Genomic DNA, 13,744 nt, shown 5'->3' on the forward strand with positions numbered 1-13,744 from the left:
ATTTGAAGGCGGAACGAGGAAGTCGACTTATGTGCGAGAAGACGGAACAGAGTTCACTCCCTTTAATGAAGATTGGTTGAAAGAAAATGTGGACGTCATCGACGGACACCTGAAAAATCGTGATGCTACAGATAATGCACCTGATGCGTTCACAGAATGGAGGAAACAGTTCTTGTCAAAGGTTGCAAAGCCTACGCCAGCTGAAGTTCAAGTCGATTACTTGAAATACGAGAAAGAAAATTTGCACGGGAAGATACTTTGCTAGATGTTTGTCAGAGAAATCCATTGCATGGCAATCAAACATGAAAACGTCATTCAATATTTCAAATCGTTGCTGAGTATTCTGTCCTTACCATTTTATGATGTTGCAGCCTTAACCAAGCGGCTGATTTATCGCTCAAACTTCAAAGAAGCAACGTTATTTGCTCGCAAGATTAAGATGAACAAGAGGACAAGCTGGAAAGACGAGTTGTACAAGCCTCAGTATCCAATTTATTAGCAGATTAAGTTCACCTTGCATCCGTCAACCAACACGTCGAGATACAAGCTTGTTTATCAGCCATCGAAGGTTATGGACAAGATTCCTCTGAAGCCGATGAAGCAGAACTTTTCGGAAAACATGGCGTTGTGGTGTTACGACTCTGATACGCATGAGGCTGTTATTGTATTCAAAGACGATCAAGAGAATTTCCGTATGCTAGAACCGATGTGGATAGTGAATATGTCTGCGACCAACATCACCAAGTTATTTCGACATGATATCTTTTACGAAGACAAGGACGCGCATCAAGCGTTAATGTTTCAGTGTGTCGCTTGCTTTTGCTATTATCGCGGGATCCACGCCGGCAGTTCGTGGTCCGAGAAACACAGATGGTTGAAGAACGAAGACCAAAGACCAAGTAACAAACAAGGGGGAGTTTTTTGGTGCATCTTTTTGTGTTTGTAACTTGTTCTTTTTAGCGTTGTATAATTACGGTCTTTTGTTTTATCGAGTCTGTAAGTTTCCATCCGGTCGACCAAGTCGGATATCCTCCTATCTAACTTTGGTACGACATTGGTCTCTGTGTTTAAGTATGTTGAACTAATGCATGTGGCATTTAGTTTAGCTGCTATGTTTGTGTGTGTGCATATATAAGTGTTGCTGCAAACTGTCCAACAGTTTGCAGCTTATCTGTCTTGTAGCCTTACCACGAAGAACCTATTCTTCATGGGATGTAATATGTCACGAAGAACATACTTCGTTATTGATGGTTTGTGACGAAGAACCCCTTCTTCGTCACATGATATTTTGTGGCAACAGTGACGAACAACCTGGTTGTTCGTTGGCTTGGGTTCTTCGTCGGCCCATTTATATTCTTCGTAGTGTAGTGGGTTGGGCTGCAGTATATATAGCACACCTTGTCTGCTGTGTGAAGCATGAGAGCATAACCTACTGAGAGTATTATCAAACATTGTGTGTATGTGTTTGTAATCTATTCTCATCCCTTAATCAATAGACTGTGAATCTTTTGGTTACTTTGTGTTTGCTATACTTTGTTTAGTTTGCATCGTCACGAGGTTCCGCACTCGTGATTGTTTTTGTTATAAACAAGGATTAGGTTTCTTAATCGATCCTCCGAGAAAAATGGACCTACAAGTATTGTAGGACCGTGTTTCCGGGACCGAAACCGTGATTAGTGTGAGATTAGTTCAAGACGGGAGAGATTAGAGATGGATAAAAAAACTTCTTTGTATTAATCGGTAGTAAAACATTACAAATCGGCCCGATTACAAGCTAACCGAACTAATAACAAAGGAGTATACATCCGGGGAGAGACCAAGTGGTGATCTCTCCCCCAAACCACAGAACTCACTGTGAACTCTCTCAAAATGAGCTCACTCTCTCTCTCTCTCTCATTTGCAAATGACAAAAGGGTTGCTATTTATAGCCACACCCACTTTGTCTAGCAAATACAAATGTCAAACAAATAACCCTCTCCTTTGACCACTTCAAACGCGCCGGTCAACACACGTTCGTTTGACTGTTTCACTAACTATTACAAATTCAGCATAAAATAAATCTAATCTATTCGACAAGCATCGGACACAAAATCCGCATCAATAAATTCCCCCTTTTCCGTTGCTGTCGAATGCTGAAAATGGAACTGCAATCGATCTTCAGTCAAGAATTATATTCTCTATGTTAAAAATTCCCCCTTGACCGATGATCCAGGTAAGTAGTATCTTGACGCTCCTTGTATAATACTTCCCCCATAAAGTACGCGTATCCGTGTTGGGTGTTGTGCAATTTCCTTACATGGCTCAATTGACCGATCTTCCGCTGATATTCCAATACTCCAACCGGCATTTGATAAGGGTTCCATTCTTTAAGAACTTCATCTAGTCTTGATCTGTCATAGAACTCTATTTCATTCAAGCATACTACATTGGTACAGATTTCTAGTGACCTGTCTTCTGTAAACCGTCTTTGTGGAATCGACCAAGTAATGCACTTTAATCTTCAGCATCAACACTTAGGAAAGTCAGCTAGACCAAGTGTATCCCTTACAAGCTCAACCAAACAGCACGATTAGTTGAACTACATCCAGATCTCATTGTCTCGCCTTTGTGAAGTTGACCACGTAATGCACTACGGATCTTCAGCATCAACACTCAGGAAGTCGGCTTAACCAAGTACATCGTTTACAAACTCAACGAATTGAGTTACCCCCAGATCCCTGTAAAATCCCAAAGAAACATCAAACCCAAAACCGAATCCTGCAGGTCTTCAGCCTTGAACTATCAGCTTTCATAAAGATTCCCCTAGGTCTTCAGTGAACAGTGCTTTGAAACTACTATCGACTTTAGATACCTGTATGTTTCCGTGCAAAACTCTTCACGCTGGCTGGAGAACTAATTAAAATTCTCAAATATGTGTCTGTGCAAAACATTCCACGCAGAGCCTTTAGTATCACCAGAAAATCACAAACTCTACCACCTGTGATTTCGTTTAGAAATTTACCGAAGAAATTCAAATTATGAAAAATTTTTATCCCCCATTTCTTTGGTAAGATCTCTAAACCTTAACAGATTCCCTCCACTTCAAAGGAACTGTCGTCAATTTCACAGAATAAATTCTCTCCACTGAGTAGAATTTATCTTGAAATGTTCACCAATTCCCTCTACTGAGCGGAACTGCCGTCAATCTTCACCGAATGTAATCCGTTTTTTGAAAAATCACAAAAACGACTTTTTTCTTTGGATATTCTAGTCGAATAAGAACGTCCCCTAGTAGCCCGTAGGATCCGACTTGTATCCCTCCAAAGACTTTGTGAACTCGTTAGGACCGGTATTGACATTCAAGGTTCATACGTTCGTTTTCAAATGCGAGAATATGAAAATAAACAAAATGCTTTCGAACATTTACGAATAACCGATAACAATCATAAACATTGACGTGCGGAAGTGAACATACCATTTTTGGTTTTTAGCCCATAGTAGTCAAGTCACCAATTTTGACGTTTGCATCGGTAACTGTGACTACCCTACGTTTAACAAAAATCAAGTTTTTATCATCTCACATCATCCCGCGCGCTCCCGAACCTGTACGAATTTGACGTTGAAGTGCGATTCAGATAAGCTTTGCGAACACCCGACCCCCACTTTGCAACTCAGAGTAGAAACGAGTCCAATCTCTGAAAGTGAGCCCAATACCTACGAACTCTCATGTGGGCCACGAAGACTTTTTTTGGGCCAATGAGGAATTATGATGAACTAATAACCTGCTAAGCCCAAAATACAATCCAACGAACAATTAAAGGGTTCGTGACTCACTTAACTCTTAGTGATCCACTAAACTCAAGAGTCTTTGGCCCACTTAACTTCATGGCCAATTAACTCAAAAGTGTAAGGCCCCACTTAATTGTTCCTACTCAAAAATCTTCGAGAACAAGCTGATGATACCAAGTCTGTCTTTTCTCTCTAGGGCCCACTTAATTGTTCCACTTAACTATTCTTCGTCCATTCAGGCCCAAAGGAGAGTAGAATTTAGGCTGGTGAACAATCCTCCATGAACATGTCTTATAATAAAACATCCCAATTATTATAAATTTCATGCGGCCCACCATGGAAACTGATTAAGTGATGGGCCCAAATCAAAAACTAGCTGCAATACAATTAACTTCAGCCGACAATATCATGGTCATCCTTTATTTCTCTCTCTTCGATACACAGCAAGCAGCATCTGTATCTTCTTCTACAATATACCACATCCAAAATTAACAGCAAACATCTTCATGTCTGACTTCTTCTTCTTCTTCTTCTTCTTCGATACACAGACCTCATAGCAGTCCCCCACATCAATTTCCATTCTCTCCTTTCGATAAACAACAACAACCGATCAACCTGGAGCCGACATCAACCTGGTACAGCTGCTGAGATTCAGATACAACCGACAATAACCAAGTACAGTCTTCGTCGCTGAGATTCATTATCACAGGAAGTCTTCGTCGTCCAATAATGAGTCTTCGTCGACTAGGAGTCTTCGGCCAGGAGTGAGTCTTCGTCGACACATTGAGTCTTCGCCGGTAAACAGGCTTTGTCAACAAGTAGTGGACGAACCTTGAGGGTTCGTCGTTTGGAGGATTGTACGTCACAAGCATGCTTCGTCAACATCAGAATCTTCGTCATGTATAATAAGGTTCGTCAGTTTGATGCTTCGTCGACCCATTTCAAATGTTTAATTGTTCAATTGTTTGTTGGTCCGTTTTTCTCGGAGGATCGATTACGAAACCTAATCCTTGTTTATAACAAACACAATCACGAGTGCGGAATCCTCGTGACGATGCAAACCAAACAAAGTATAGCAAGCACAAAGTAACCAAAAGATTCACAGTCTATTGATTAAGGGATGAGAACAGATTACAAACACATACTCACAATGTTTGATAATACTCGCAGTAGGTTATGCTCTCATGCTTCACACAGAAGACAAGGTGTGCTATATATACTGCAGCCCAGCCCACTACAATACGAAGAATATAAATGGGCCGACGAAGAACCCAAGCCGATGAACAACCAGGTTCTTCGTCACTGTTGCCACGAAATATCATGTGACGAAGAAGGGGTTCTTCCTCACATACCATTAACGACGAAGTATGTTCTTCGTGACACATTACATCCCATGAAGAATAGGTTCCTCGTTGTAAGGTTGCAAGACATAAAAGCTGCAAACTGTCCAACAGTTTGCAGCAACACTTATATATGCACACACAAAAACATAACAGCTAAACTAAACGCCACATGCATTAGTTCAACATACTTAAAAACAGAGACAAATGTCGTACCAAAGTTAGATAGGAGGATATCCGACTTGGTCGACTAGACGGAAACTTACAGTCTTGATAAAACAAAAGACCATAATTATACAACGCTAAAAAGAACAAGTTACAGACACAAAAAGATGCACCAACACAGCTCAAAAAGTCGAAATTGAATATAAGACTTGTGGATTTCCAATAAATGAAATTTCTTATGCATCAAGAAATCTGTAAATTTTTTTAATTCCTTTTCTTTCTAATTTAGGTATTATTCCTTAATTGATTATCTCTTTGTTCCAAGACTCTACCTTTCTTCATTATTTCTTCACTTGATTTCTAACTGAAAGCAGGCAAGTGACGTAGAATGGTGGATGGTAGTGGTGGTGCGGTGCTAGTAGTGGGTTCAACGATGGTGGAGTTGTGGTCCGATGGTAATGGTGGTGATTGGGGCTCTAGGGGTGTATGATGGGTGGTTACAGATCTGGGGGCTACGGTGGTTGCAGAAGGTGGGTGGTGGAGTGTGGTAATGGTGGTGAAGGGGATACGGCTAATGAGGGTGGGTGGTTGCAGACCTGGGGTGGTGGCTAGTGACGGTTGTTAATAGTTACAAAAATGCAATCTGTTATACACTTAAATGCAGCTTTTTCTATACTGAAATGCAACCTTTAGTATTGTTTGGTTACAAAAATGCAATCTTTTTAACACTCAAATGCAACTTTGAAATACAAATTCAATTGCTATTAGTTAATATGCTTTCAATTACAATTACACAAAAACAACATATATATCAGTAAATAGTCAAATGGTGCACCTTTACATACTCGTCCAAACTCACATATCTAGTTAACACAATTGGTCAATTACAGTAACAAAAAGAAATAAAAACATTGAACTCATCTTGATCTTCAACGGGTAGTTCTTTCATAACATTTTGCTCCATACATTCCAAGTTTTGTCCAAGTTATCATTATCTTTGCATAGCTTTGTGCTCGTTAAATTTTCCTTTCATGATCATCTTCGATATCTTTTACGCATTTCCAGCAACTAGTTTCTCAACTTACATGTTTGCGTTGACTGATTCTTCAAGTCCCTTCGTAATCATGTATGATGTGCAAAAACCATCTACTTTTTTTATCAATGTATTTTTAACAACTCTTCCAAAAAGTTGGCGGTATCCATAGTTCTCTTTTTCATTATAACCATAAAAGAATATGTAGTAATGCTGCCATCCTCTATAGGATTGTAGTTCTCCTTTATTCTTGCAATATTTATAAGAAAATAGGAAGAAAATATTGTCAAAATAATCTTCTATATCGAAAACCATGCTATGGGTGAATGCTAACTGGCATGTCTGTTTTCATGTAAGTTGGTGATAAGAGCTTTCATCAAAACCATATTAATCTAATGCATGAAACATGGATAATGTTATAACAAGGCACCAGACCATCTCTAAAACTAAAATGCACTATGTGACTAGTAAAAATGGGACCTTGTATAGAATTTTTTTCTACTAACACAACAAAAAAACGAGCCCTTAAATTAATTTCTTCGATTAAGTATGTCAAAATCAAGCGCAATCTAAACAAAAAAAAATAATACATCTAAAACATATATATTTATCAAACCAACTCAAACAATGAACTACAAGAAGAAATTCGATTTACTAAGCTTTTAATCTCTCATGACGACTACATATGGCGTAAGTGGGAGGTTGGCTTCGAACTACTTACTAATAGAAATGTACGATTTTTAACAAACCTGGTTTGGTGAATAGTCTCGACTTTCCATTAAAGGTAGGATGAAGTTTACCAATTGAAATAGCCTTTCCATATGCACCTTGCTGCGCAAATGACATAGGCACGCATTCAGTCGCTAAACTTATAACATAACACCAATAAAAAAGTCAATATAACAAGCACCAGGAAAAGAACTAAAAAATAATATAATGTTTATGTGTTGCATATAGGCTAACCTTTGAAAATCTGCGTATTCCATCAAGGAGCCATATCTATGTCCTATTCAACCATTTTCTTCATATATGATTCATGGCTGTTAATTGTCCACAAGAGTCGCCGTTCATACCATAGTCACCTAATGCGCAGTTCGCTCCGGTTCGGGTACGCGGTCCGGGTTTGCGATTCGCTAGTTGGGGTGACTTTGGTTCGGAGGGGGTAGGTTCATTTTGGTACGATTCGGTTCGGTGTACTATTACGTCCGATTCGGCATACACAAATTAAAGCAAAAGTTACTAATTTCATAAATCCAAATGATCACCATGATAACTCTTTTTTCTTACCAAAAGCCATTGAACTTTGAAGTAATAGATAAGGATTTGAAGATGTGTAATTGAAAGTGTGAGATTGAAGATGAAATCAGCAGGTATATATAATATATTGATTCTCGGTTTTGGTAATTGATAAGAATTACGGAAACGACCATACGAAATCTAGGAAGGTTGTTTCCCGCTTTTTCACAATCCCGCCAAGTACGTATAAGAGACGTATTCCTGCCGTTTCCAACCCTAATACGTATAGAACATAAAAATCCGTATACATGAAATCGGAATTTGCTACATTGAAATCCAGAATACTCTGTTTCAGAAAACGAATTTCGCTGAATTGAACCTTAATAATTCACCGAATTGAACGGTAGAATACATCGAATTGAACACTAGAATACACCGGATTGTACCGAATTAATTCGTATACGAATTCAGTATGGTAACAAACGTACCAATACGAAATTCGCCAGATTTTGAGCAAATTAGGTAACTATGGTTCAAATCATCCATCGAGTCCTAATATGCAAAACAAATTATAGATATTTCTTTTGTTCAGCATACACACACATGTATATAGGAGTATTATGTTAATCTTACCATGTAAGAAATTTCAATACTAGGAATGAAAGCTTTGAATTAAGAAAGGAACAGAATACTTTCGTTCCTTTCTCCTTTGTAGAAACAATATGATGCTTTCATTCCCCTATCTCTGTACAAAATAACGTCAAATTTGTATTCGATATGTAAAAATATACAATGACCACACATATAACGACAGATATGCACATACATTATAGTATGATAAAGATGCAATTGAAAACACACCAAAAATGCTCTCTTAAATTCAACATCTATAAAAGAAACGAGAGTAAGGCATAAAATCTGTGAAATTGGAAAGTGAAGAAAAGTACTAATTCACTCACATACCAGAATGAGAATGTAAAGCGAACAAGATACGATTGAGAAATTGGCCAGAGCAGGCGAGAAAAAGTGACCGCTAGACAGATTGACGCCGTCACAAGGAAGGAGCCGATGGCATTTTCTCAATTCCATATACCCTTTTGCTGGACAAACCTAGATTTAGATATACGAATGAGAGGGAGATAAAAACAGTTTTGGGGAAGGGGCATGTGTTTATGATGTGGAGAAGGAAACTAAAATAAATAAAATATAGAAAAATAATTATAAAAAAGATATACGAAGAAACTATATATTATAATTAGAGTAAACTTCCGTTTTGCTCTTTATGGTTTAGTCACTTTAACGGTTTACCTTTAACCCTTTAAAAATAGTCATTTTACTCCCTGATTTTACGTCTTCTTCTCTAATTTACTCTATGACCCTAACTCCATTAGAAATGCCTGTTACATTGGAGGGTATATTAGTAATTTATATAAATATATTATATTTAGATAAAAAACACCCACACACAATCCCTTTCCTCTCTCTTCTCTCCATCTCCCTGCATATGCTCTCTCTTTCTGCTTCATAACCCACCACTAGCCATCAACCACCACCCCCACCCAATTTCCACCACTAACCTGAGCACAATCGAATGTGAATTTGTTTTAATCGCAAAACAGAACAATACGAAAAGCCGTATGGAAAGACCCAAATTGGAAACCAACTTGTCTCGTTAGTCGGCGTATGACAGCTATTGGTCAAGACCACAACCATCAACTACCATCTCAAATCAGATGTAGACGGCGGCGGCTGGCGAAACCTATTCTGAACGACGCTAAAGGGGAGACCGCTAGGGATAGCTCCGATCTGGCGATAGAAGGAACAATTCTAGAGCAGAGATGGTGGTGGTAAGTCCGAGGTCATGGAGGCTTCGATTTTCTGGTTGCCGGATGGTAGTGTGGTTACCTGGGATGGAGATAGTGGTGGCCGACTTCGATTGAAGGTGGGTTTGAGCTGAACGGCGGTTGGTAGCATTGTGGCGATTTCTTGAAGTGGTGGCTGATGGTGGAAGCTAGGGTTAGAAAGTGAGTTTCTTACGGTCGTGATGGTGTATGATGGCTGTGGAGGTGGTGGTTTATGGTGATGGCGAATGAAGATGAATTTGTATGTTGAGAGAGAGAGAGAGAGAGATAAGAGTGAGGAGAGAGAAGATGGAGTTGCAGGTGGGTTCGGAGGAGATGATATCTTGGAGATTTGGGGTAGTAGTATATTTAAATACAAATTACCAAAATGCCCTTACTTTTATCTTAAAATTCCTAAAATGTCCTTTATGTTAACAAACATTATGGATGGAGTTAAGCACGTGGAGCAAACTGGCGACAAAATCAAAACATCAGGGAGTTAAATGGTTATTTTTAAAGGTTTAGAACAAAACCGTTAAAGTGACCAAACCACAGGGAGCAATACAGAAGTTTACTCTTATAGTTATAAACATTAGAGTAAACTGCAATTTTACCCCCTGGGGTTAGAGCCCATTGGCCCTCTGACCCCCTACCAGGAAAATTTTGTTATGTGACCCCCAACTAATGAAAAACTATGCAATATTACCCCTAGTGTCAAATTTTGTTTAAAGTCAATATAAGTCTTTAACGGTCAAAGGGTATAATCATCTCTTCCACTTTAGTAATAGATCTTCCTACATATATCACCCTCACTTCAACCTTGCCCTTCTCCGGCGACACCAACAACTTCTTCTCCGACGATCCAACAACGACCTTTCTCCTCTCCGATCAAATGTCGTTACTCTGTTGGGTTATCAGGTATACCTGATCCGGCACACCTCAGGTATAATCATCATTCTTAGTTAAATCAGGGTTCCACATATATGTCATTCTTAGTTAACTAGGGTTGCAGATATCATGTATAAACCCCATTAGGGTCGGATTTGTATGGTGTAAATGGAGGGTTCGATTAGGGTCGGATTTGTTTGATGTTATAAACAGGGTATTAGAAAATAGTTGGATTTCTATGTTAATTTTGTGTTGTTTGGTGTTTTTTTTACAGTTGGCCTGACGATGAGTCTATCAAGCTCATCAATGGTGGTCCACTTGGTGGTCTCCTTGTTTGGTCGCCCTGTCATTAACTTCCATTATCCACCGGAGAGTTGAGCTGACGTTAATTCTAGTTTTGTCATTATCAGCCTAAGTACCAGATACTTAACTAGTTACTTGAGTTACTAAACATGATGGCATGATTAGTCACTCCAAGATATCCATAGAAACCTTAGATAAGTTTCAGCAGTTGAGATAAAAGAGCAAAAACGAATAGCTTTGTGCCAAAACAATTCATATCAAACATGTCTAATAAGTAAAATGATTTAAGTAATGGGTTCATAGAGATTCACATCACATATCTAAACATAAATCCAATAAACTCCATGGTATGATAAAGATGCAATTGAAAACACACCAAAAATTCTCTCTTAAATTCAACATCTATAAACAACGATCTACTCAGTTAACCAACAATGTAAGACATATCTGTAAGTTTCACAAGATAAAAGAAATGAGAGTAAGGCATACCTATAAAATCTGTGCAATTGGAAAGTGAAGAAAAGAACTAATTCACTCACATACCAGAATGAGAATGTAAAGCGAACGAGATACGATTGAGAAATTGGTCGGAGCAGGCGAGAAAAAGTGATCGCTAGACAGATTGACGCCGTCACATGGAAGGAGCGGATGGCATTTTCTCAATTCCATATACCCTTTTGCTCAATTCCATATACCCTTTTACAGGATAAACCTAGATTTAGATATGCGAATGGGAGGGAGAAAAAATAGTTTTGGGGAAGGGGCGTGTGTTTGTGATGTGGAGAAGGAAACTAAAATAAATAAAATATAAAAAATAAGGGGAAAGTGAATATCAAAACTAAAGTTAGAAGTAAAACCTTTCAAAACTATGTCGTTTTGATTAATTTATATCAAAACTAAAAAATAAATACGAACTAAAATTGGTTTTTGATTTCGATGAGATGCATAGACAATAAAACAGTTAAAACCCAAACTCTAAATTAATTTCAATGGAACAGGAAGACGAATAAAATGAAAATTTTATATTAGTGTTATGTTGTGCAACAATAGATATGGAATTTCCAAGTCAGAAAATTATTCCACATTTGTGAATTGAATTGGTAGCGCAGACAGTGTATCAAAATTCCATATCACAAAAATAAACAATTGATGTGTTCTTATAATGAGTTTGCTGTGAATTATATAGATCATGTATTCTTACCTCATTAAACTAAAGCTTAAACCGAGAATAATTAAATCTTAACATGGATATTTTGGATAAAATAAAAAACAATTGCTACCAAATTATTTTCAACTGTAAAGTGTACTTGTGATTTTGTGAACAATTCTAACAACTCACTTATAATGATGAAACAATTGCCACCAAATTAATTTTAATTGCAAATGAATACTATGATTTCGTGAATAATTCCGTTCACCGTGCCAAACTTGTGTATCAACAGAGAATTGATTTTAATTGAATTAGAGCATGAAGAAGGATGCAAATATTGGTTGTGATATTGATTTAGGGAACGACAATTGAAAATTACGCCAACTATAGACTCGCTGACATATGGATTTTTAAGAACAACTAAAGAGATAGTGACATTGAAGAGAGATAATGGAGATAAGATATTAAAATAAAGAGATTTACTTAAATTTAATCAAAACTACGTCATTTTGATTGGTTTTACGTATAAGGTTACACGGCTAACAACACCATATTCACTTTTCCCATTATAATTATAAACATTAGAGTAAACTGCAATTTTACCCCCTAGGTTAGAGCCCATTGGCACTCTGACCCCTACTAGGAAAATTTTGTTGTGTGACCCCCAACTAATGAAAAACTCTGCAATATTACCCCCTGGCTGTCAAATTCTGTTTAAAGTCAACATAAGTCTTTAACGGTCAAAGGGTATAATCGTCTTTTACACTTTAGTAATAGATCTTCCTCAACACAACACCCTACATATATCACCCTCACTTCATGTAACATTTGTGCTTGAAATCATTGTGAACAGATTAGTTATCAATAAAACAATGTTATTTGATCCCAATGTTTGTTTGTTTATGTTTTACATTTTCCATGTTTTGACTTTTGTCCGATTTTAAACCCTACATCGCTTTCTGGAGAATTATACGCAAACTGGTGCATAAACGTACTCAGTTTAATGTGACAAATACTCCGGAACATCAACATGTACTTAACATACCTTAAATAACCTTTACATAACTTAGAAATAAGTTTTGAATGCTTTGGTATGGCAAAAACAAGTTAATTCGCCTACAGGGACTAAAATTGACAAACTGCGAAAGTATGCCAATTTGAACCGTAACAGACATTCCGGAACATGGCCAAAAGTTAAACATACCATAAATATCCTTTACATAGCTTAGAAATAGGCTTTGAGGTGTTCGGTGTGCTAAAATAAACTTTTGGATCATTCAGGGACTAAAAGTGTCAAAAAGTGCATAAGTTTGCACTTTCGCGCATAACTTACGTGCTGAATACATCCGGACATCCAAACATTTATGTAAGCATCATAATATTATGCCTTAGTGTTTAGTATGAGAAAAATCCATTCGTCGCGTCCTTTGGATCGTTTTTCGTGCTTATGCGCATTCCGTCGTAATTAAGCGAACACCGCGACCGTACGGCCAAACGAACCGACATCCGAGATATTTTCAAGCATATTTCATGTTCCATATGTCTTAACATGATTGTGGGGTTTGAAATTGGGTTTGACGGGTGTTAGAAGTGCCGTTACACAACGAAACAAGCTGCAGGGACCAAAAATTGTAAATCTGCCAAAGTTGATGGCTTACGGACCATAAGCCATCACCCTTACGGTCCGTAAGCAGCGGCCAGATGCAGAAAAACGTTTTAACTACTGTTAACAGCCTTTCAGCCCTCTAAAGGGCAATGCCTCTTGCCAATCTCTGGGGTTGGGGTCAAAATGAGTTACCATAACATTTCGACACTTGTACGGATGAGATTCGAGCACGTAAATCGATAAACGATCCTAACGGTCTTGCATATCCTATAAATACCCCCCCCCCTTTCTTGCAAAAACCCACAAATCTGATCTAAAAGCTCTAAGTTGAGGCCATTGCTTCATACCTGAGCTCCTGGATCAAGATTAGCTTTCGGGGACCCTTCGTAAGTGTTCTTTAGTTCTTTTATCGCT

General features: G+C 38.1%; 1 long non-coding RNA gene across 1 annotated transcript; it reads right to left on the reverse strand.

Annotated features, from left to right (window-relative positions):
* Positions 1-6,062: 6,062 nt before the first annotated feature.
* Positions 6,063-8,698, reverse strand: LOC110928856. Its single transcript, XR_004888281.1, has 2 exons — positions 7,270-8,698; positions 6,063-7,137 (listed from the first exon to the last, which is right to left on the reverse strand). It is a non-coding gene; the product is annotated as an uncharacterized LOC110928856 (long non-coding RNA).
* Positions 8,699-13,744: the final 5,046 nt, after the last annotated feature.

This window comes from Helianthus annuus, chromosome 3, assembly GCF_002127325.2.
Source record: "Helianthus annuus cultivar XRQ/B chromosome 3, HanXRQr2.0-SUNRISE, whole genome shotgun sequence".
Lineage (NCBI taxonomy): Eukaryota > Viridiplantae > Streptophyta > Magnoliopsida > Asterales > Asteraceae > Helianthus > Helianthus annuus.